This window comes from Protopterus annectens, chromosome 3.part0, assembly GCF_019279795.1.
Source record: "Protopterus annectens isolate FY-2018-M chromosome 3.part0, PAN1.0, whole genome shotgun sequence".
Lineage (NCBI taxonomy): Eukaryota > Metazoa > Chordata > Ceratodontiformes > Protopteridae > Protopterus > Protopterus annectens.
Window position 1 is genome coordinate 389,232,270 of NC_056731.1, and position 26,193 is coordinate 389,258,462.

Below are 26,193 nucleotides of genomic sequence, written 5' to 3' on the forward strand. Positions count from 1 at the left end.
GCACTCTTCAAGCAGAACTGGCTTTTAATCACCCAGGACAAATGGGTGTTGGACATTATAGACCGAGGCTACAAGTTTTATTTCCATACAGTGCCTCCTTTCAAAGGCATGCCAGACGTTCCTCCTCAGCAAAGGGTAGAGGCTCACAAGCAGATTTCTTTACTTCTTCAAATGGGGGCTATACAGCAGGTCCCTCTGTCAGAAGTGGGCCTAGGATTTTATTCTCGCCTGTTTCTAGTACCAAAGAAAGGAAACACTTGGAGGCCAATTTTGGATTTATCTATCCTCAACACGTACCTGGACATTCCAAAATTCAAAATGGTGACGTTGCAACAACTTCTACCTCTGTTGGGCAAAGATCACTGGATGGTAACTCTGGATCTCAAAGAGGCTTATCTTCATGTTCCTATCAGGCCCAGTTGCAGGAGATACCTGCTGGGCTGGGAATTTACATTATCAGTTCTCTGCATTGCCCTTTGGCTTATCTACTGCGCCCAGGGTGTTCACAAAGGTTCTGGCTCCAGTGATAGCCTTCTTGCGGTTAAGAGGAATACAAATTTATCCTTATTTGGACGATTGCCTGATTCTTGCTCAAGACAAGTACGAACTTCTTCCTCATCTACAGTATGTGATGGCAGTGTTAAGGTGCCTAGGGTATTCTGTGAACGAAACAAAGTCCAGTCTAGTACCCTCTCAAGAAATGTGCTTTCTGGGTGTGAGACTGAATACAGCTTCCCAGATGGCCTTTTTGACCCCGGACAAGCAAAAGAACCTTACACTTTACTTCCATCAATTGTCTCTACGGTCCAGGCTGACTGCAAGGACAGTCCTTCAAGCCTTGGGGTTCATGGCATCTTGTATTCTGGTGCTTCCCAATGCCAAACTGCATATGAGGAAGCTACAATGGTATCTCAAAAATGTATGGACACAACACTGCCAAGATCTGGACACTGTCATTCAAATAATACCTTGCATTCAAGTGGTGGGCTCAGGAATGTCACCTAAACAAGGGACTCTGTGACCCGACCAGAGGCGAGTCAGATTTTAACGACAGATGCCTCGGACAAGGCTTGGAAACCTCAATGGAAAATGGGTGCAAGACACGTGGCCTGCCAGACTTCAACATTTACATATCAACTTGAAGGAGATGTTAGCAGTCCAATTTGCATTGATGGCTTTCAAGGATTTACTTCACCCAGGGCAAGTGTTGATTCTAACAGACAACACTACTGTCATGTGGTACATCAACAAGCAAGGGGGAACCCATTCGTACCCTCTTTGCAGGCAAGCAATGATTTTGTGGGAGACTGCTCTCAGTTTACACCTCAATCTTCAGGCAAGGTTTCTACCAGGAGCACAGAACTCCTTAGCAGATGTTTTGAGCAGACAGATAGTGGATCCCCACGAGTGGAAATTGGATCCTCATGTATTTCAAAATTGACAGTGATATGGGGAACTCCAGACATAGATCTGTTCGCTTCTCCACTAAACTTCCAGTTGCCAAAGTTTTGCACAAAAATGTTTCATCCCACAGCTTGGAAAGTGGATGCTCTATCATTCAGTTGGAGCAATCTTCACGTCTATGCCTTTCTGCCTCTGCCTCTCCTCCCCAAGGTACTCTTGAAGGTCAGACAAGACAAGCCCTCCATGATTCTAATAGCTCCAGATTGGCCTCGACAGCACTGGTGAAAAATTTGGACTTAATTTTACGGCAACAACACTGAGAGCCATTTACTAACAAAACAAATACACTGAAAACAAACTTAGCTTGAGCAGCAATAAACAACTCTTCTTGTGAAACTTCCATATATTGAAATGCATCTGGCAACTCATTAAACTATAAGAGGCCTGATGGGGGATGTATGTAGACAAATATCATTTAGGAAAAAGTCTGGTCATGTGGTGCACATGTATCAGATTTTACAGGGTAGAACAGGAATGTTCCCTACATTTCAAGCCATGAAATATCTAACTGCCATAGCCCTCAACTTCTCACCTCCACAGTCAGGGACACTTTCAGAAATAATCAGTTATAAATGCCCCAGATATGGGACAGTTTTAAAAATACTTTATAATTAACTTGAAAAGTTAACAGAATACGATAAGTACATTAGCTTGCATTTTCTGATGTAAAAGAAGTCCATAGCTCAATAAGTGTCATATTTATTTATTAAGTGTAATCCACAACCTTTTCCCTCCCCCAAATCACTAATTTAAGAAAGGACAGAGCAAAATTTTAAGCCAAAATCAAGGAGGTCCCTTAAAATCAGAAGGATTTAATAAATATGTGGATTCCAGCTCTTCTTCCTTTGGGATCTGATGGCCATCAGTTGTTGAAAGGTAAAGAAGCTGTCACATATTAGTGGCTTAGATTGTCCAAGTTGCCATAATGGTTATTGTTTATTAGTTTGCTGATGCTTTGTATTTTTTATATAACTGAGATAATATTCTTTGTTCAATTGTAGTAATATCATGCATATGCTGTTGGGCATTCAACTGATATAACTTCAAATAGACCTCATTTTTGCATGAACATTTGTTTATTTGTTAACTGGAGTAGAACACTGGTCCACCTGGACTCAGCTTGTGAACACTGTCAGGTTAAGTGACTTTCACATAGTCAGTCGGTAGGCATATGGAAGTTAAGAGAATCAAATCCTGGACAACAGGAAGAAGCTTGATAAGGGCTTATGACAAATAGGAATGACTTTTAAACTTAGTCATAGTCCCAAAGGACACAAGAGAATTCACAACACATTCAAAAAGACACTAAAAAATTTACCATGCAAGAACTACTTTATTTATGCCACTAAAATATTACAGTTAAACTGTGTGATACTCAGTGGCAAACAATTATGAAATCACAAAAAGAAAACAAGAAACATATTCTTTTGACAAAGAAGGACCTTTTACCTCTCTCCGCTGTTTCCAGGTTTAGAAGACAGGCTATATAATTCTTGTGTAGAACAAGTGTTTTCCTTTATTTTTTAGGAATGTGAGACTGCTTTCCTTGCAATAACTTTGCATAACTCCTACAGATAGTGTGCAATCCAAACCAACTTGCAGTTCAGCCTCATAAATTCCAAATGAAGGAGCTCAAATTGGTAGTAATTTAAAACTGTATTCTCAATGTTTTAACACTGAAAATAAAAAGCTTCTCATTACAAGACAGTATAAGGCTGCCAGCCCTTAGACGTTATTGCTTCAGCATCAGAGTACTACTGCTGAATTCTGGTAACAGAAAAAAGTTCCCTGTTAATTGCATTCATTTGTATTTTGCTATTTTAAACAGTGATAAACGATACAGCTGCACCTACCAATGCAAAATGAAGCCTACTAAGCTGAAATGATTTAGCAGACATCTCTGGAATGGCTGCAAACCTCCTAATTTATTTGCCTACCAGTTTTCTCTCTTTTTCTTTGATCCAGCATTTGACATCAGTTAGTTTGACTTGCTGGTGTACTGTATGTGATTGCAAAGTCTCCAGAATTGGTAATTAACTAAAATGGATGTGGCTACAAACAAAATATATGTTGTGGAGGAGTTCACTTCTTGAGAGCTGAGGATGTACTGAAGGATCTTGGGTATATTTCTCACAAAGTATGCATTTACAAAATTGAAAATAAATATGGGAATTTTATTCCAGCTTTCCTTTAATTATAAAAAAGTGTCAGTACAGCCCACAATAACATAAACATTCCTATCCCATACATTACAAAATAAAATAAATTATTTGAACACAGGCAACTTGCTTAGCTCCATCTCTCACTTACACTATTTCAGCAAACAGGTGCTTTGCTAACAGTGTTTAGGGATGAATTTTAATCACAGTAGCCTCAGACCATACAGTCCCATGGTCTGCATTTCAAAGGAAAGCATTCCATTTGTTATCTCTGTATTTGTGAGTGCAGCCCTTCACACACAGGCATTCACTGTCTGCACTGTGACGCCTCTGTATTTCAAAAAATGTGTGAATCTGCATAGACTGTAAATGTAGAGATTTAGACATTTGCACATGTAGCTGAGCTTTGTCTTTGCACATGTAGCTGAGCTTTGTCTTTGCACCAGGTAAACCACACTTTTCTCATTGGCTGTACAGTGCTGCTTAATTCGTTTTACATTACTGTTTTAGTTGAGAAGAAGAGGTGGGTTGGACCTTTGATTTTTGCGTCCTGACTGTTGCTTTTTCATTCCATGGATACCTGGACTGAATTTTGCATTGGTTTAACTCACCAGTGCCCTACCAGGAGGCAAGAATTCCCACACACTTCTCAACATCTCCAGGCATACTCCAGTTTATTACCTGGGATATCTGGCTTGATGCTTTAAAAAAAAAAAGGAGAGATAGAGACTGAATTTTTATTTTAAATTTTTACTCCAAGAACCAGGGCATTCACAGGGGTGCAAAGTTTCACAGGCAAGCATGTGCCCCTGTGTGACCCCAATGTAGCACTGCCCCTGCAGCCATGACCCAGGCCAAGTAGGGTGTAACAAAGTACATACAGAGTACATCCTGATTAAATGATGCTGAGAACTACAAAAATTATGCAAGTTGATTAATATACAAATGATGTAAGCTATAATGCTTATAGATCTAGCAGATATACATTAAACCATAAAAGCAGATATACGTTAATCCATAAAAGGATTGAGATTAACGCTAAATGCCAACAACTACAGAAGGTACCTATTGATAGAATAGTGGAATATTTGTAGATTTAATTTAGAATGAGAAGCGAGTTTCCTTTGTGTGATATTTATCTAGTGTAAGGAGTTATGAATAGAATATATAGGAGCAGAGTGCTGTGCAGAATGAAAGGATCATAATGTCTGAGTACAGTGAAAAGTATAACTGAAAGTGAGTGTAAACACAGCAGAACAAAAGGGTTACTAAAACAATAAGACCCTACCCTGACACTTTTCCCCTAGTATGATATATTGAGAGAGTAGAACTAGAGAGGGTGAGTTCTTTCCAAGGTCCAAAAAAGGGATGTAGTGATCATAGTGGAGCATAGGGTGGTTGAAGAAAACATGTGCTTTGAAGCACTTAAATTTGTTTTTCTTTAGCAAGTGAGAATGAAGAGACTTCTAGAAAGAAGTAATTTTTGAGCTTGTTCTGGTAGAATGTTCTAACAAGCTGTTGCATGTTTAGAGAAGGACCTTTTACATGTAGCAGGCATAACTTGCAATTTGGTCTTACTGTGATCATTGCCTTACCGTGGTAGTCAAAATGTAAATAAAATGGAACTTACTAAGCTACTGATCCGTGAGACTCTTCAGAAGTCTAGCCATGTATTACCAAGAGGTTTATTAACCTAGTATTATAAGTATGATTAACTCTGAGCCGTTTGTGTTTTAAGTTTAAATAACCAGAGCTGGGCAGACATTTACATGTTATTCCTATCCATAAGGGATAAGAGTGCTAATCCAACTGTGAACCTGTGGTTTCCCATACATTCGTCCACATTATGTTTGAATAGTTTAAGAGATGTATTGTTCGTTATGTGGAAGATAAGACGATTCCAGAGAAATGGTATTGTCTGTGAAACTTTATCTATTCCTCCAGTAAGTTCAGTTGCAGAGGAGATTAAGATTTTTTGAACAGGTGTTTCTGCCACTATTGGATTTGCAGATGAGCAGTAGGTCTGAAAGGATGAAGTCAGTAGAGATTATGTAAGAAAGGCAGAGATCAATTCTCACTAGTTTGTATGATACCATAAAGAGGGACAAGGCTTTGAGACAATCAGTATACCTTTTGTGATTTAGGCCCTTTATTTTCTTGGTGAGAAAATGTTGTGGTTGTTCAGGTTGTACCAGGTTTTTAACATGTACAAACAAAAGGAGACATTATACTCAATGACCTACCTAGTAAGTGCAGAATAAAGTGTAATAATCACCTGTCTGGACCCAGACACCATTCTCTTACTAATAAACTACACAGAGAAAAGGGCTTTCTCACAACAGATGATGATGATTGGAGGACTGCTGTTTATCTGCATAGGTTCCCAGGTCTATAACTACTGAATCATTTTTTAAGAATGTGTTGATGATGTGATAGATGCAGGGGATGTCATGCTTGCTGAATGCATACTATTGTACATTTTAATGGCTTTTAGTTTTAAGGCATGGTTTTGACACCTACTACCTGCTTGGGAAAGGCCCTCAAACATAAGTCCTCAATATTAGCTTTGACCTCCGAAAAGTAAATTCCAAAGAGGAGTAGCCCAAGGGCCAAGCCTTGAGGTATGCCACATTTTTTTTGTTCCTTCACCTTTCCATACTAGTACCAGCCTGGTACCTATGCCAGGTCTTCCAGCCGTCTCCTCCCACCTGGACTATTCTGGTAGTCCTGGGACCAATGGTAGACCATAGTTATCCTGAAACTCAGTATATCTGTGCATCCATCGGGGGGGGGGTTATGACCTACCCACTATTCCTCCTTCCCTTCAGAGCTAATGCTCTTTGCTTGAGGGGCAGATGTGCAATGCAGAAATGAGGTGTATTACCCTGTCTCCAAAGCAGCTCAGCCATGTCTGCACTCTCTTCTAGCATGCCTACCTGTTGGCACTGGAGACACCCGTTGGACCACCAACCCACCTGGGGATGGTGATGCCCATCCCTCCCTGCTGTTCCGTCATAGGCCTGAGACACTAATTGAATCCGGGTCAGCTGGATTGCAGTCAGGGCTTTATCCCTCTGCACCAACGGAGTGGTTGTAATGACAAGTCTTTTAGAGGAAGTAGAGCTACTCTCCCTAATTTCCTGGGTTTTGTTGTGAGAAACTTTGCTATCCAATGAGTTACATAAGGATTTAAATTTAGCTGAGTGACTTTATCAACTATACCTGAGTGAGGGGTGGTATCTAGCACTTTTTTTTTGCAAGACCTAGATATGTGGTGTACACAGATTTTCCCTCATCCATTGCTTCACTAACCTTTTTGAAAAAGTCGACAAAATTAAGTAGACAGGATCTGCCCTTGACAAAAACAAACTGGTTCAAGTTTGCCTGTGTCCTTATTTATTAATTCCATAACAATCATTTCCATAGCCTTACCAGTAAGAAGGGTCAGGATTATTGGTCTGTAATTGCCTGGGCTCATTGATGGCCACACCTTTCTGCAGGAAGAGGACTGTTGCAGTCTTCCACTCACCTGTCACAAATCCTGTTTGGAGTCTGATATTAAGTAAGATCTACAGGTGGGGGGAAGAGAAGTCCTTTTTCAGACTGATCAGTAGGCAATCTGATATGTTGTTCTGCCCCAGAGATGCAGTGTTCTTGGCCTTGAACAGTGCTTTGAAAACTTGCTCTTAAGAGATTTCAGGGGGAGTGTGGATGCTGGTATGTGTTTTGGGATTGCCTTTGACTTCTAGGTCAGAATATGTGGTATTGTTTACTATTAGCATTGTTGAATTTTGAGCAAAGTTTCTGAGGTTTCTGACATAGTTGAAGAAGCCTTTATGATTGTCTTTTGTGTAGGTGGCTGCTTTTATTTCGTATTTGGCTTTGCTTAATTTGATCAGGGACCAGAGGTCACTGTTAAGTTTCGCAAGAGCATTTTTAGCATTTGGAGAGCTTTATTTTTGTTTGCAGTGAGATTTTTCCATTCGTTACAGAGCCTATGTCTGAGTTCTATCACACTGGTTTATTTTTGAATTCTGCATTGTATTTACTTCAAAGGGGGAACAGTTGCATCTATGGATGTATTTACATAAGCATTGAATTTGGTAGTGAAGGTTCTGCAGTCAGAGAAGGATCATCATGGTGAAAAGGAATGATGAATTTGGCAAGGCCATCACTTGGTTTTAGTAATTAGCTTTTGCATAACCTCTGAATAACTATTTATTGGAGGATGTTTCCAGCTTTGGTCTAATAGTGAATGTAACTAATTTATGGTCTGATTTGATTAGAGATGAGGTTACAATTGGTAGGGAACAGAGCTGTCCCATATTGGTGAGAACCAAGTCCAGGTTTTGTGTCATCTAGTTGGAATAACCAGTCCAGCATGTTTGTGTTTATGAAGTCCTGAAAGATCTAGGCATATATTTTGGAGGATGTGTAAATCAAATGTGACTAGCATATAGAGGCAGAGAAATACCAAAAAATTCAAACAACCTCCTGGGCAGTAGCAGAAAATCACACATTCAAGTTCTTATCTGATAGAAGGGTAGTTCAAATCACCTTGGAAAATTTGCCTGAATGCTTATGGCACTATAGTTCAACGTGGCTATAGATGGGGTCCTGTAGTTTGCTCTGATGTGATATGGGTTTTAAAGTTCTAGTTTATCTTAATGAGTTGAGAAGTGAAATGTTGTTTCACAAATAGAGATCTCTTTGTTTTTGGCACTTTCATCTAGTGTAGTGAGCCCGAACGTGTTTTTAGGTGTTGAAGCCTTGCGCTGAAAGATTTATTTATTTATTATTTATTTGACATTTGTTGACCGGTTAGTCCGACTGGGCAGATGCCCTTTTTCAGCAGAGATCAGTGGAGAAAAGCTCAAAAAAACACTTTTATAAAGATTAACAACAATGTAGGTAAAATAAACAACATAGTAAGTGAAATGATTAGTAACATTCAGTATAACAAGTATTCATATATAAGTTTCTACTGTACAATGTCAACAGAGATATTAATAAAATGCAGCATAACGTTAGTAGACAGTATACTACAGTCTCAGTACTATTTCTTTCAGATATAAAGCAAATGGAAATAGATTAATGAGAGGGGAAAGTGATTATATTAAGCTGGGGGGAGGTATATCAAGTAGGGTCAGAGCAGGAGCAAGTCCTAGAGATTAATAGATTCTTTTAGTATTTTTTGAAGCAGTTTGTGTTGATCTCAAATATGGGGTTAGTTTATTCCAAGCAGTGGCCCCAGAGTGATTATAGAGAAGTTTACCTATGTTTTTATTGGGTTTCTAGATCTGCAGCAGGTGTTGTTTGGAGCTGCAGTGTGCAGTTAGGTACATAAGGAGAGATGAGAGTTGAGAGGGCAGGGCAAGAGTGGGGCTGGTTTAAGATGGAGTGAGTTAAATGTAGTTGAGGTAGTAACAGTTGATGGCGCAGTTCTAGCCAGTGTAGGTTCTTAAGGGATAGACAGTGGTGAGAGATATAGGGTAGGTTAGCAGCAAATCAAGCAGTTTTATTGCAAGTGATTTTAGGTTTTGTCAACAGATTTGTTTGAAGGTTGGTGAGAATTAGTGCAGTGTATAAGAGAGTGGGTAATAGATAGGCTTGTGCTAGAGTTAGTTTGGATTCATTTGTGAGGAATCTTTTGCTTCTGTAGAGAAGGCCAAGTTTCTGATGAGTTTTCTTAATGCAGTTATGGATGGGTAGATCAAATTTAGGTTGGTTGCCAATAATAATTCCAAGTAGTTCAGTCTGGGTTTCAGCCTTGATAGTTGTGTTGTTTAGGGAGGAGACAGTAAAGGTAGATTTAAGGAGTTGGAGAGATTTAGGGCAGAAGAGAAGGAGTTTAGTTTTATTTGGGTTGAGTAGGAGTTGATTGGAAGCTAGACATTTTTCTACTGAGTGAAGAGATTCCTGGGTAAGTGTTTGTACGTGGGGCAGATTGTCAGAGATGGTAATAATTGTGGAGTCATCAGCATATTGTATTAAAGAGAAGTTTGAACAGGAGAGAGAGATTTTGATGATAAAAATGTTAAATAGTAGGGGACCAAGGATGGAGCCTTGGGAAACACCTATTTGGACTTGGAGGAAAGGGGAGGTAGCAGAATGCCATCTTACATACTGAAATCTATTAGAGAGTTAGCTATAGAACCAGGTAAGAGCAGAGGGATGCTGTCAACAGTCTTGAACCAGGTCTGTATGATAATACATGCATCAGTGAATTCCAGGGTAAGAAGTGCCTGTAGAGATTATTCCAAAGAATAAGTATTTCCAGTATCTCAATATAATAATAATAATAATAATAATAATAATAATAATAATAATAATAATAATAATAATAATAATTTAAGTTTGGAAGTTAAACAAAAGGTCAAATTTTATACCAGAGGTGTAAACAATTACATTGTTACTAAAACTTTTCATGACAAAGACATGAAGCACCTTAAGGTATAAAGCACTTTAAGGTAATCTAATAGGTTTTGTTAGAAATAATATTGATGTGTTTTTTTTTAGGTAAAGTTTAAAAAAGATATGGGTAGAGGGGACAACCTTGCATTATATGACTCTAATCGGTAGAGTAGTAAAGTAGTCTTGTTTATATAAAAGTAAAGGGATTACTATAAATCGTTTTGTTAATTGCTTTTAAAAGGCACTTAGTTAAATGTTAGACAAGTGGAAGTGCAGTTGGATAAATGATGTGTATTAATCATGGAGCAGATGTTAGCTTGATTCATAAACAATCCTGCTATTTATATTCTGCGAGCATTGGTCAGTGCAGCTGAAGTACTGTCCCACGTATGCCCTGTACTGCACATCACTATATGTGCAGACAAGCTCTGTCAGAGATTGCCTGAAGATCAGCATGGTGCACAGAAATACAAAATGTGTGCTGACAAGAAACATTAGATAATTATGTACAGTGTGTGTGTCATAACGTGCTGTTTGAATGGGGAATCTGTGCTGGTGCCAGTGTAAGGATTGTCGCTTCTTCCTCTTTCGGCTTTTCCCGGTTAGGGGTTGCCACAGCAGATCACCCGTCCGCTCATGATTGGCAGTGGAGTTTTACGGTGTCGAGCTGCCAGCCCGGCGCCCAACCTTCCACAGAAGGCACACATGCACTCACACCTAGTGTAAGGATTGTCACTACTGGATCATAAATGTGTGTTTATCAGTATTTGTCTTCATGTACAATGTAGTACATGTATACATGATGCATACCTAAAATATTGATAACACAGACTTTGGATGGGGCAGTATTGGACTGCAGATGGGATATGCATTTGGGTGAACACATGTTCTACATATTGCTTCTTCTGGCATGATCAGAGCAGCTTTTTTGCACCTAGTAAAAGAGAGCAGCTGTCTGCAATCAGAGGCATAAATCTAGGGATTATAGATTATGCAGACATATGATGAGGGCTACGTATACATCCACACATTCACACTTAAATGAGTGTTTCCATGACTTACATAATGCGCACATGGACAAGTGAGATCAGCTAGTGGTGACTAGGATTTAAAACCCTTGCTACTGTGCAGCCAAGGTAGACTTCTGTCAGTGGACACATTACTGCTTCAGCCAATTACACAAGGATGATACCTGGGGAGGGACATGGTGTGTCTACATGTGTTTATGGGTGTGGTTCCCATAACAATAGCAGAGGCTGCTCTTTTGCAAGTTTTCAGAACTATCTATATTTGAGCTACTTGTGCTGTTTGGGTGCATGCAGTTGCACACATCCCAGGTATTTTGTAATGTACATAGCTCTGTGTATAGTGGTATGTACAGTAGATCATACTGGCATAGTTTGTGGTAATACCTTCCAGTCTGCCCCACTTGCTCCACAGAAATTCATGAATATTATCACATCATTGCTCATGCAAAGGTATTTCAGAGTATCTACTCAGGATCAAACTATGGTTGGTGACAGTGCGGATGACATATATTTCCTGCATGACTCTCTTATTTTATTGTAGTGTAATATACTTTTGTGTATGTCTACAAGTGTGTGTTAATTTTTCTGACAGCAGGATATGTTTGAAGGCTATCATTCAAACATGTGTTACTAAGAAACACATTAACTTCTTTGGTGATCAAACCTTGTATTTGTGTCATGCGTGGTGAGTCTTTACTAGTATTCATATAAATCCCTACCTCAGGAGGTAGCCCATTTTTGAGTGTTAGGCTTTATGGATCATAGCAACCTTCTGTAAGTATATGAGTTTTGTACATGATGTGATGATAAGGGAAAGTGCCAGTATGGCCAACTAGAGTTTTGTGAAGAATGATATGTCTTTTGAATATCAAACTGATTTATACAAGAAGCTCATGTTACAAATGTATTAGAACTGTATGTCATTTGTATAGCAAACTGATTTGTACAGATGCTTGTGCTAAAAATGTATTTGTGAGGCTTGCTTGTATTAAAATGCATCAACAGTGCCCACTGCCGAAATGAAAAGAAATGTACATGTATTATTGCAACTGAATTAAATGTATATGTTTCAATGAGGACACTGGGACAGTAAAGGTTAACTTTAAGAAAAATAAGGGAAATGTAAATGAGCTGTTAAGCCATTAAAAGGCAAACCACAGTGCTGCATCAGACCATAGATGTGATGTCTGGGAGAAGCCTTTGTTCATTAGCTCAGTAAAAGAGGGGAAGCTCCATGGTACTGTCATAAATATTTGGATGTGTATTGTGGCCGTCTGTGCTAAATTCCTGTCTCAGCTTCAAAGGGGAATACTGTGAGAACCTAGAGTCAGGTGACCAGATGAGATCATTCTGCCAACCCTATTGGAAATGATATTTTACATATTACAAAGAGATCTCTCAGAGTATTGAGTATTTTGCTTGGGAAGCCTGACTAGAAAGACCCTCGCCCACAGCATCTTGCCTTGCAGTAGTAAATAACTTAACTAGGGAACAATAAAAATTCTTTTAGATTCAATCAGGAATATAGTGAAGCTTAGTTCAGAGAGAGTGTTTTTCTTTATTTCTGTGAGTCTATCCATCAATGTTAATTTCAATGTTTTCTTTGATTTGAACTCTGTGGTTTACTGTAAATATATATTCAGTATTTTCCTGTTCTTTTATTAGTTATAATTAAATATATTTAAAACTTTTATTGTGGCTGGTCCTTGTAGAAAGTATCTAACCTTTGACAGTACTTCTGTTTATTTGGTGACACTGTGTGGGCCACTCCAGAAGGCCTAGCTGTCTTGGTGACCTACTGCCATTTGTATTAGTATTAATATTACACAGTATAATTGGACACCCTTTGTTAAGGGCCTTAGAGTAGCTGATTGGGGAGTGTCTGTTGGCACGGTGATAACTACCTTATAGTCTGGGCAGAAGGGGGCATAGCTAGTAAACCTGTACCAGCCTTTCCCAGCGGTGTGTGTGTGTGTGTGTGTGTGTGTGTGTGTGTGTGTGTGTGTGTGTGTGTCAGCTGCTTGGAGCAGGGACATGAAGCACTGGGTGTATAGAGAGGGTGCTGGAGGACTTGGCTTAGACACTTGGGTGAGGACCAAACCCTACAGCTGTATCAGGAGGGAGACAGATATAGAGGCATCCAGACCCTGGGCTGACTGTGTTCTCTGTGTGCTATTAAGGGAAATTGTACTTGATGCAGAGATGTCTGCATCTGGAAATACTGAGTGTATCCATTTGTATTCCAAGTGCACGTCCCTCTCCAGTGTCAGTGGTGAGGACTGAGTCTCCTTGATTAGTGGACCAGCATGGGGATGACACATGTTGGTGGCCATCACATATCGGTAGCAGTAGTGGACATCACACAGGACAGCATACGTTACCTTGAGAAAATCAACAAAATGCAATTGTCCGGTTCAGAAACTTAATTTTGTAATTCTTGCAGAATAAGAAACATTTGAGCCCATTGAGTGGATCATGTTAAGTAGAATTCAAACAAGACAGCTGAAATTTATTAGATAAATCTGTTTTCTCCAATTTGTAGCATACATGTGTGTGTTTTTCAGTACAGTGCATACTTGCATGAGGCATACCTAAAACATTGATAATACTATTCTGGGCTTTGGATGGGCAACGTTGGATTATCAAAGAGCTACAGACCCGTAAGTCTGACTAGCCTCATATGCAAAACCATGTAAAGAATTATTATGGATTTGATAAACAATGACATAGGACCCTACCTCACTTCAGTTTTGTCAAAAGCAGGTCATGCCTACTTAACCTGGTGGACTTCTTTGAGAAGGTCACAAAGTCTGTCAGCATGGGCAAAACAATGTAAACTGTCTACCTCAACCTGGCCAAGGCATCTGATGCAATGCCTCACTCTGACATTGTAGATTAATGTACAAAATTAGGCATAAACCCATATGACATTCACTGGATAGCGAGCTTACTCACTGATAGGACATGAAAATATAGGATAGGGGAATCCACCTCCAGAAAAAAGGTCAGTCACTAGTGAAGTCCCACAGGGATTGGTGCTGAGGCATCTGTTTTATGACATCTACTTCCCTGAAGTTAAGGCAGAAATTAAGGGCCTCTGGCTGACCAAGATTGCAGAAGACTGTAAACTAAGCATGGCCATTGAATCCTCCAAAGACACAGATACTCTTCAAGAGGGCCAGACACAGGCAAACAATTGATGCCAGATCCATGAACTAAAACTCACTGCAAAAAATGCATAGTAGTACCCTTTGAAAGGACAGCCACTCCTGGAAAGTACCACATTGATAATATACCCCTAAAAGTAGACCATGTGGTCAGGGATCTGGGAATGCATGTTGACAGTAACCTGGCATTTGACCACCATGTGCCTACTCTGTTGGGAAAGTCATTCTACATTGCACAACATACTAGTAGGAGCATGGCATCCAGATCCAAGGACATCATTGTTCCTCTCTACTCTTATTAGACTAATCATTGAGTACAGTGCACACTTTGGCATGTACAACCACATAGGTTCATCACAAAAAGAATACAGGGAGTAAAAAACAAGTCCTATGTAGACCGTCTCAAAGTCCTGTCTTTGTACTCTGTCTCCTACAGACTGTTGCATGGCAGTCTATGCCTAATCTACAAGGCATCCTGTGATCCCAGACTGATGGATTTATTGTACAACCACAAAAGAAATAGCATCAGAAATACCTGTCTTAAGGACCTAAACCTTGTTTGTGACATAAACAGTATATGTTGGAGGGACAGGTATGTGTCTCAAAGGTGACCTCTTCTCTGACCAGGCTTCCCCGCACATCCCTAACCCTTTTCAAACATAACTTAGACCAGTGGAAGGGAAATTCCAAATTTACCCCTGGTTTGGCACCTATGTCCATAATGGGTGGGACAGCTGGGAACACTTGATGTGTACAAATCTATATTGTAACCATTAAATCCCTTAGAATATTAACATATGTTTGAAATATTTTGTTAAATTTGAGGTAAGCTTGGCTAGGTTTAAAGTGGCTTGTGGGCTGATTGTCAGGTAACTGTCTATGAACCTATAACTTAAGTTTATCTTTTAAATTTTGAATTTTGCAATGTCTTTCCTTGGGTAACTGATTAAGAGTCTCTCCAGCATCCTAATCATGTCTTAAAGAAAGTTCATCCATAAGTGTGAATTTTTTTAAAAAGCAAAACTTTTCAGATTAAGTAGCTACATGGTTGAGCATTTAAAGTTCCCTGTCTTAAATCTTTTTAATCAAAAAACTTCAGCTAATCAGTAATAATTTTAACCACGTCAGAATTGTCTAACAAATTAGTATCAAAACACAAAGGTAATGTGGTGATCTCAGTGGTCTAAAATCATCATGATGTAATTTAACTGCACAACAGTATGGAAAAACATTTCTGTGACTGATAAAGGAAAAAACTGTTTCTGCTAACAACCTGCATGACTGTGAGAAAAGAAGTAATACTTCTAAGAAGAATGTTTGCTGTTAACTGTATTTAGCAAGTCAAATTAAATTTGAGCTCTAAAATAAGCATCCGTCCCTATAGAAAAATGGGTATTAGGAGTAACTCATCTGTCCTTATTAGAGTTAACCACATTCCATTGCCAGCAAAAAAAAAATAAATGATGGTGAGATTGTGAGACTGCATAAAACAAATAAAATGCATCAGAATGGTTATCCGGTTTCTGCATGGTGTATAGATTGCAACCAGCAAAAACAGCATGTCTCGGTGACAGTACAGAAAAATGTAGCAAAGCCTTTTAAGGGATCTTATCCTATCTTGATTGTAGAATGAGGGAAGGGGATCTTTACAAATATCTCAACTTCAGAAATATATTAAAAGAACCACCTTAAAACACCTTACTTAATCCATTTATTTTGTATGTTTTCCTTTGATACCACAACAATTGGGTTTCTTTCAAGCCTACTACTTGGAAAAGATCCTTATATAAAAGGGTGAAAAAGGAAGTTCCAGTTGGACACATTTAACTGTACAGACGACATACATTCCAAGAACTCCATTTTATCAATTATTCAGAAGTAAATGACTGTTAGTAGCAAACAAAATAAAGGGAATGAAAGATAAACTGAATCGTGCCTTCAGATTATGGCAATCAATAATATTCCACTAAGCAGTGACCTTGGAGGGGACCTCTTGACATCCTGCACCAACTATATGTTTCAGAATATGAAACATTTTAAATATACTATGTAAAAATTTCCTTTAATGAATGATAATGAATATTAAACTACAAATGCACATCATAATCAAATTAAATATGTAGAAAAACTGTTTGATTTTGCCCCAAACCCCAAGACCTGCTTTGAGTATCACTTACTCAGGGTGGGAGATGTCAGAATAGTAAAGCACTCTGCTAACCAAAAGATGAATAATAATACTAAAAAACTTCCCTCTAGAAGTATCATCAAATATAACTCTACCTGCTATCACTAGGAACAGAACTTTAATGCTCTCTCTAAGGCCATGAACACTGTATAAATGGGTCCGGACAATAAACCAGGATGCCATGTAAAAAGCAAGAAACATGACCTATCAGGCCCTCTGGAACTGCTATTTAACTGTAGCCTCCAAACAGGGTTTCATGCCTTATGAATGGTAGACAGCAGCAGTCATCCCTCTGCACAAAGGTAGGCTATCTACAGACCCTGGAAACTACAGACCCATAAGTCTCAATAGTCTCATATGCAAAGCCATGGAAAGAATTATCATGGAAATGATCAACAATGACATAGGAAACCACCAGACACTGGACCCAACCCTTTTTGGTTTTGTCAAGGACAGGTCATGTCTTCTCAACCTGGTGTACTTCTTTGAGAAGGGTACTAAAGCAGTGGCTGAGGGCAAAATGGTTCGCAATGCCTACCCTAACTTGGCCAAGGTATATGACACATACCCTTCCCTGGCATTGTTGACAAACTCAGAGGTTATGTACAAATGCTTATGTCACCTGGTGGAAAGACAGCTTGCTCCCAGACAGGAGTAAGGAAGTTAGAATTGGGGAGTCCACCTCTACAAAGAGGCCAGTCACAAGCGGAGTTCCTCAGGGATCACTCCTGGAGCCATTTCTTTTTGGCATTTACTTCTCTGAAGTTAACGCCAATGTTACTGGCCTCTGGCTGACAAAATTTGCAGATTGTAAATTAGGAGGTGTCATTGACTCCCCCACCGACAGGAATGTTTTCCAGAAAGGGATGACATAGGTAAATAACTGGTTTCAGTGCCATGGACTAAAACTAAATGCCTAGAAATGCATAATAGTATCCTTCGGGAAGTCATCTACCCCGTTGATTTTCATATTGACAATGCACCCCTAAGAGTTGACTCAGTAGTCATGGACTTGGAGACGCATGTAGACAGTAATCTAGCCCTTGATCATCTCTTGTCTACAGTAGTTAGAGAATCATTCTATGTTGTTCAGCTTATAATCAAAGTTAGGATGTCTTTGTCCAAGGAAGTCATTGTTCCACTGTACTTCACATTCATCAGACCTATCATGGAGTCCACTGTCCCCTTTGGTATGTACCCAGCCAAGCATATCCAACAATTGGGACATCCACAGAGTTCATCACTAAAAGAATACAGGGGTATAACTCTATCACTATATTCTGCCTTCTACAGGCTGTTGAGGGGAGATCTATGCCTGGTGTACATTGCATTGTCAGACTCTACATTGATGGAGCTCCTGCATTTCCACAAGACAAACAGCACCAGAATTACCCGTTCTAAAGCCTTAAATCTTGCCTGTGATATAAATAGAACGTGTTGGAGAGAGAGGTATTGTATGTATCCCAGGGTCTTCCCCATCCATGTGAAGCAGAGTTCCTCCCTAACCTTATCAAAGGTACCAGAAATTATCAGAAATGTGGGATGCATGGCTAGGATTAAAAAGGCCCTTGTGGTTGTTAGCTTAGCAAACACATATGAACCATAGTTTCTGTTTCACTTTGGGAGAGCTGAAGTTAAGCTGTTGATCAGTGTGCATCCATCTTGAAAGTCAATAGTACAGATTTTCTTAAGTTTAAATGAAATTATTCAAAACGGGTACACATTTTTAGATATGGTTATTAGAAGAAAATGTAGTGATATACAAAAAAAAGTAGTACAGGAAAGTAGACATCTGCATAGGAACAGTATGCATCTGAAATATATATATATATATATATATATATATATATATATATATATATATATATATATATATAGAAAGGAACAATTTTTAAGAGTGAGTAGACTTACTACTTGCAGATGATTATTAATTTAGACAAGCGACTTATACTATGAACATTGAATTTGAGAGTAGGGTTTATTAGAAGAGTTTGTTTCATGAAATGAACAAGAGGTATATAGTGACTGACAAGAGAACTAAGCCATATTTGTCTGAATGACATAATCATATTGCGAAAAAGAATGGTAATAGGAAGGTACAATGTCTTGTACAGCATAACAGGAGAGCGAGCCCAATAAAAGGAATAATTGCAAATAATTGGCTGATATTAGGGGCTTTCCCAGAACTGAAACAAATATTGGGAGATAAACCCAGTTTTACATATAAAAGATATCAGAACCTGAAACGGCAGTTATGTTGTAAGGATTTAAAACAAAAGAAATGTGAGGTAGGAACTAAAAGAAAGGGGGACACATCTATGCTTTAATTGTTCAAGAAGAAAGTTTTCAGAACATGGTAGAATTCAAAGACAGACCACGTGGGGAACACTTGAGATTTTCTGCTGTACCAGAAAAACTAGAAGAAACAGACTGTATTATTTTTATGAAGGTGTGACATTCCTGCTCAGGGCCAGTAATCAAAGAGCCTCAATCCTCACCACTGACACCAGTGAGGGATGTTCACTTGGAACAAAAATAGATGCACAATATTTCCAGATGCAGCTCTCTGCACCAAGCACAATTTCCCTTAAGAGCACACAGGGAGCACATTCCTGTCCTGGGGCTGGGTTTCCATCTCTCTCACTAGGCCTCAAATAAGACTCCACACTGACCACAGCTGTAGAGTTGAATCCTCAGTGAGTGTTCCAAGCCAGGTCCTCCATCACACTCTCTGTGAAACCATTGCTCTGTGTCCCTTCTCCAAGAAGCTGACACATGCCCACTTTGAGATTTGAGTTACACACACACACACACACACACACACACACACACACACACACACACACACACACCTGGGAAAGGCTGGCACAGATTTACCAACTATGCTCCCTCTGCCCAGACTATTAGGTAGATACTGCCACCAGAATAGTCCAAAGCCAGCTACTCTAAGGCTGTCCAGTTATACTGAGTAAAATTAATACTAATGCAAATGGTAGTTTTTGACCAATGCAGCAAGGTTTTCAGGGGCAGCCACACTGTCACCAAATAAATATAAGTACTCTCAAAGTTTAAAATATTCTCTAAAAGACCAGCCATAATGAAAAGTTTAAAAATATTTAATAATAAATAATAAAAGAACATGAAAATACTAAATATCTATTTACAATAATCACCAGAGTTTCACTCACAGGAAATATTAAAAATAACACAGATGGATAGATTCAGACAGATACAGAAAACAGTACTTAATTAACCTCACTATATTTTCCTGACTGATCTAAAAGAATTACCATTCCCTGGTTACTTTCTAAAGCAAGGCAAGATGAAGTGGGTGAGTGAACCCTCTTTGTCAGGTTTTAAAAACAGACTGCCATGAGAGTTCTGTCTCATCTAGTATTAAAACATCAATTCAGTGCTGGCTTACAGAATGACATCACATACATCTGGTCACTTGACTTCTGGTTCCCACACTACCCCCTTTAGTAGAAACTGAGTCAGAATCTTGCACATACATGCACATGCATAGAGCTTTATTAAGATGTGTTATAGCATCTGGAAGCCATAAAGCCATTTCAAAAATTTGCACCCTTCCAGGATAGCAATTAGTTCACTTCTAAGGACAATATAGCAGGATTCTTAGTCCTGGTTTTCACGACGTTTTGTCTCTAGCTGCAATCAGAACTGTAAGATACAATCTTTATGGCCTAAAACAGGTAATTTAATTTCAGACTATTTTTCAGAGTTAGCTGGACTCAGATTAACCTCTCTTCTTCCAGTATCCTCTGTTACAATGTATTCATTTCAGCAGTTGCAATACAGTCTGACATACAGGTGTATTTATTTTCTGTCCAGCCAGACCCACTGTTGGTAGATTTTTAACACAAGCAGCTTTACAAATACATTTTCAACACAAACATTTGTACAAATCAGCTTGATATACCAATAACATCTAATTATTTACAAAACTCCAGCTAACTATGCTGGCATATGTTACACATCCACTGCTTTACTTCTCCTGGCATAGCTGGGAATATGTCACATCATCACAGAAAGCACAAATAAGCATCTGGACTGGTATTCCACAGCAGAAACTGTTAATTGAAATGGTGTACCATGTGTATGCTCCAGATATGGCCATGATCATGCAGCCAACCCCTTTATGAGTAAAGATGTAAATGTACCAGCAGATATAGTTGATCCTGACAAAACTGTGGCAAAAGGCACAAAATATTAAAATTTGGACACAGAAGAGTATTTGTGGCAAAAGATCATTCACTGTACACCAGCCAGAAAAGGCACACTTATTCCAGGAATGTTGAGAGGCAGGTATGAGATTCAAGCTGATGTATCTTGCTGTCTTCAGAATATTTTTCCTGGAGGATCAGTCATTTTTTGATGCAGAACAGGCTATGGAGGAAATGCAAAAGTTTGTCCAACAAAAAAAAAGAGTCATCAAGCAGAAGGGGGACTCTGTTTCTCAGTCTTCTGGTAATAAAGCACATGGAGAAACTTTAGCCAGTGATACCTTTTCCACTGTTCCAAAGGAATATGCTTGAGAGACAGAGAAAAGTTGTTGTTGTTGCGTCTTTTGGCTTTTCCCGGTTAGGGGTCGCCACAGCGGAACTCCGGTCCGCTAATGATTGGCAGTTGATTTTTACGTGCCGAGTTGCCGGCCCTGACGCACAACCTTCAACGAAGGTACGCCCATTCACGCACGTCTCCACACAGAAGACGCTTTAGCTGAGAATCGAACAGGACAACGTCTTACTGTGAGGTGACAACGCTACCGCAGCACCACCACCGCGAGAGACGGAGAAAAGTACAAGAGTTAATCAGAAGAATCAGGAGTACCATGGAGCTGGGACATGGAGATGAACAAGAAGACCAGCAACACAGAAATTGCTGAACATATTTGAGACTGCAAAGCATCAAATGCATTTGAAAAATATGGCTGTGTAAGAATAAGTGGAAAGAATAGACTTTTTACTTTGTTCAACTTTAAGGAACTGAAAGGCATTTGCATCACTTCATGTCATTAATGTTTGGAAGGACTCTGAAGGGATGAGAAAGAGGAGGAAAAGGTAACTGGAAGTAAAACACTTTAATTTCTTAACAGTATTTCTACAAAACTTTACACAATATAAATTGCATATTTTATAGTTAAGTATTTTTAGTTCTTGTGTGTGATAGTTATTGAAGTGAATTAATTGATTTCTGCTTTAATGTATATTTTCTGTATATATTACTGTAATCAAACAAACTAGATTCCTGCTTTTATGTATATATTCTCTATATGTTACTATATTTATTATCTGTAACACTGTTTCTGCTTCTGTACTAATTAATGTTTATATTTTTTCTGTATCTCGTTGGAGCTTTTCTCCCCGGGCCTCCACTGAAAATGGGCTCTTTTAGGCCCAGTGGACTTATCCCGGTAAACAAATGCAATAAATAAATAAATAAAGTAAACATATGCCTTTTTTCTTCCTCTTCTCTTTCTTTTTTTTTTTTTTTTTTTATTAAGAAATGTAGGCATTTCAGTGCAAAAAGAAAAGCTAGACTAAAGCATGTTTTAGTTAATAGGCTGTAATCTTGGGATGTTGAGCTGGCAGATGGGAGTGTAAAATTATATAGATCATAATATATGTAGAGCTTTCTCTGAGTTTTGCTTAGGTGAATCTTTGTATTAAGACTCTTGACTTAATCTTTTAAATTTTAAGTAGAAACACGTAAATATGAGTAACTTGTAGAATGAAAAGTTTTCTTCTAGCAGTAAATGTTTCAGCTTGCCTTTCAGGCTGCAGCAGAGGACCACATTTTTTCTTTTTTCTCTTACTTTTCCGTGGAAGTAAGTAAGCTGAGAATAGTGCAGTAAAGGACAGAACACTGGTTTCTTCAAGGATAAATTTTGATGATTTCTGAAAGTATGCAAGTATGTTTCACATGGGTGGGTAAAGATAAAAGAAAAAATAATAGACACCAATTAGTGTGAGTAGAACACTGGCAACAACATGTGTCATAGCATGAATAATTAGGGCCTGTGTTAGCAGCTGTCTGTTTGGCACATATGTTCCTATAAGGAAGGTTAAACTTCACTATTTGAAGATGTATGCAGTTATGTGTGCTTGTATTACATTAATTGGTTATGGGGGTGTTTTTTTGTGTGTATTTATTAAAGCAAAATGTATTATAAAATGTGTCGTAAGTTCCAAAGTTGATGATGAGAAAAAAAAAACACTATAAAGGATTAAACTGCCAAACATTAATTTGGTACAGGTATCACAAAAGATGGAACTAGACATTTAAAAAACCTGCCATGTATAATAGGTGGGAATAATGACTTCTTACCTTAATGGCAATGCTTTCCATATCATCCTGGAATGTGAATGGTCTCACAAGTATAGCCAAAAAAGAAAGCATGCTTAATTATATTAAGAGATGCAGAGTGCAAATAGCCATGCTACTAGATACATATTTGTAAGGAACTGAGGATGTGAATTTGATAAGGAAAGGATTACAAAATTGATTTTCTGCAGAATATCAGGAACAAAGGAAAATAAGAGTACTTGTATGAATTGCTAGAGGAGCTCCAGTAGTGAAAAAAAGATAATATTGGCAGATTTTTAGTAAAAGGAGATACAGACAAGGGCTGAGGATTAAGCTGGCATGTGTTTACATTCCACCTAAAATTGCTATTTTGGAGCTTAAAAAAATTGCAAGAAATCTGCTTTCAGCAGGGAATATTACTGTAGTTGAGGACTGGAATTTGATTTGTAATGAGGATGTATCTGGGAGCTAGAACAGAAAAAAGTAACAAAAGAAGGTAGATTTCTGAAAAATTTATGAAATTATTTGGTATGAAGCACGTGAATTAAGTAGTAGGAACTCAGAATGAATTTATATGTTATTCCCCAAGGTACTAAGTAACTGGGCTAGACTTTACAGAAATTATATTTCACAGGAACATGTCCATTTAATTGAGAGCTTTGATACATATCCAGTAACTGTTCAGGTCATGTGCCAGTAATTACTAAGATAAACATGCAAGGTAATCAAGTAAAGATAAGACACTGGTGCTTTCCCTCCTTTCGATTAAAAAGAGAGGAATTTAAGGAATGGGTAGTCAAAATTATCCAGGACTTATTAGTCAAGGTAGAATGTTCTCTATAAGTTATACCTAGTGATTGTGGTGTTGCTATATGCACACCAGTACTATATCTGCTAATATAGCTTTGAGTCAGTGGGAACATAGAACTATATTTGACACTACAGTCTCTGTGTGTAATGTATTGTTTTGTAAGCACTTTGTAGGTAATGTATTTTGATTTGGAATGATTCAAGTGAAAATGTTTTGGGATTTGCTGACTATTTGAGTAATAGTACAGATTTTCTTTTTTGTTTTAAAGCACCTTTATTGAAATAATAATATAGGCAAACTTACATTTATATAAATGTAATCAAACCATATGAAGATGTTCATATTTAAAAACATTATACATCAAAATATTGTTATATATTCTAAAATCTAACCAATATTACATAAATTATCCATTTCATGATCTCTTTAACTTCATTCCGCCTCCAAAAGATGTTCTGCCATATATTATTCTCACAATTTTCATTTTTTTTCTGTGTAACTTACTCTTACCCTTTTTAAAGTTCCCACTTCCTGTTTTTTAGCTCTGTTTCAATATTCACAACTTCAAGTATAGTCTATTTCCATTTTGATTTCCATTTTCTAGTAACTGCTTTTTTTATCAGCCACCAGAATTAAGCTTAACAAGGCCATACTATGTCTAGGCAATTCAGATTTTGTATCCCATCCCAAAAAATAATTTCCTTAGTTACACCCATTTGCTCTCCCAGTATTCCTGACAGAGCCTGTACAGAATTTTTAAAGTCTGCAAACTCATTACACTCCCAAAACATATGTGCCCAGTTACTGCTTTCTTCCTCATCACATTTTCAGCATTTGTCATCTACCCAAGGAAAAATTCTTAGGAATCTGAATGGGTATAAAATATCTATGTAAACACTTTCAGGCAAAAATCCTAAATCATCTAGATTGTGTTGCATATTTGGAAGTCATACATATGTTCTCCCATTGTTTGTTTGCGAATTGTAAATCGAATCCCACTTCCCAATCTTTTTTGATGTCTTCTGATAGATTCATACAGTTGTCATGCAAAAGTTTATATACCTTACTACATTTCTAACCAAGTATCTGAATGCCTATTTTCCCATCTCAGAAACCTGTCCACTGTATTTAAATTCCTTAAATTGTAGTCATGTCACATCCATGCCAAAACCACCCTTATAGTCCGTGTCTCCTGGATGGCAAAAAAGCCCAATATGGGTAGGGCTTGCTTCAGCTCTTCCCTACTGTGACTGCCAGTCAATAAAGATCAACTCTCTGTGAACCTACTCAGCTTTCTCTTACCCAGAACTGCCTGGGCTTACTGTCAGGTCCTTCAGCCCTGTGTCTTTTGCCTTGGCAGTCCTCTGTGCCCCATCCACATCCAGAAGATTAGAAATATTGATACACTCCGCTCACCAATATTTTTCTTTACCAATGGAGTTTTGAGTGGTAATGAAGATGCCTGATATCTATGTTTGACTGTGTGCTACCTAGATAATGTAAATCCACACATAAAATTGTGTCAGTTCTGACAGTAGTTCACCATCTTTGAATGTACAAAAGGGAGCTGAGAGAAAACCCAAGCCTTCTAACCTAGCACTTGACCCATGATCTTAATGGATTATACCTGGACTTGCTTGTGTCTGAGGTTGAGAGACTACCCTCATGGGCTGGCTCAGACACTGCTCAGGCCACTGGCTAGCTACTCCCATGAGTTTGTCAACTTGTCAGTACTGTTCTAATTCAAATCATCTAACAAACTAGCTAGGTACATTTGTTATCCTGACCTACACCAAGATCCCTAATCTCCTTCATTACCTGCAGACACAGCAGAATGGGTTGATACCTCTGGTAGAGCCTCTCTGGCTGGAGTCTCCTGCCTCTTACTTCCTCATCTTGGCATGGGCACTTCTGCAGTGTGAATATCAGTAACTGCTGTTCCCTCTTTTCCTTATTGATAGTAGCATGATCATCCTTCAGTACAATCCTAGAGTCTTTGCTGAACTCATCAAGTTACTCCGTCACCAGTAACATAATCTCCCTCTAGTGCTCCTTGAATTCACCATGCCAAACAGCTCTGCATGAAAGAAATAAAAAAATCATTAGTGCTCCTAAAGTTGATAGCCATCATTACCCCGTAAATGTATTTTTGCACCTGCATGAGGCCGTGCCATAAAGGGACCCACCCCTTTTAACACTGGTAGCGAACCAGTGAATATTTTGTCCCACCAATAAGCTATATGGCACAAAGAAACATCTAGAATCTGCACTAACATGTTAATTTTTACAAACCACTCACAAAGCAACACTGAAATTGCCAAACTATACCAACAAGAAAAATTACACCCTGCCATTACATGAGTAGTATTTTTCAGCAATGAGGAGTTAACACATTGTATTGCAAATACATTATTTATATAGTGTATATAACTACTTGTCTAAATCATGTAAAAGTATTCCCCTGCGTTCACAACATTACTGAAATGGTTAGCCTGGCTACTTTCCCATTATTACTCCTAGATCTGGTGCGGCATTTTTGCCTTAGTCTGAATTTCTAGGTACGGAGCTGTGTAGCACCTCCCTCAGGGTTACATAAAACTGTCCTACCATCAAGGAAGTGATATACAAAGAACAAAAT

At 38.5% G+C, this 26,193-nt stretch overlaps 1 protein-coding gene across 2 annotated transcripts in view; it reads left to right on the forward strand.

Annotated features, from left to right (window-relative positions):
• Positions 1 to 26,193, forward strand: part of VPS41 (VPS41 subunit of HOPS complex) — a 2,347,711-nt gene that overhangs the window by 441,004 nt on the left and 1,880,514 nt on the right. The gene's annotated exons all lie outside the window — the stretch shown is intronic.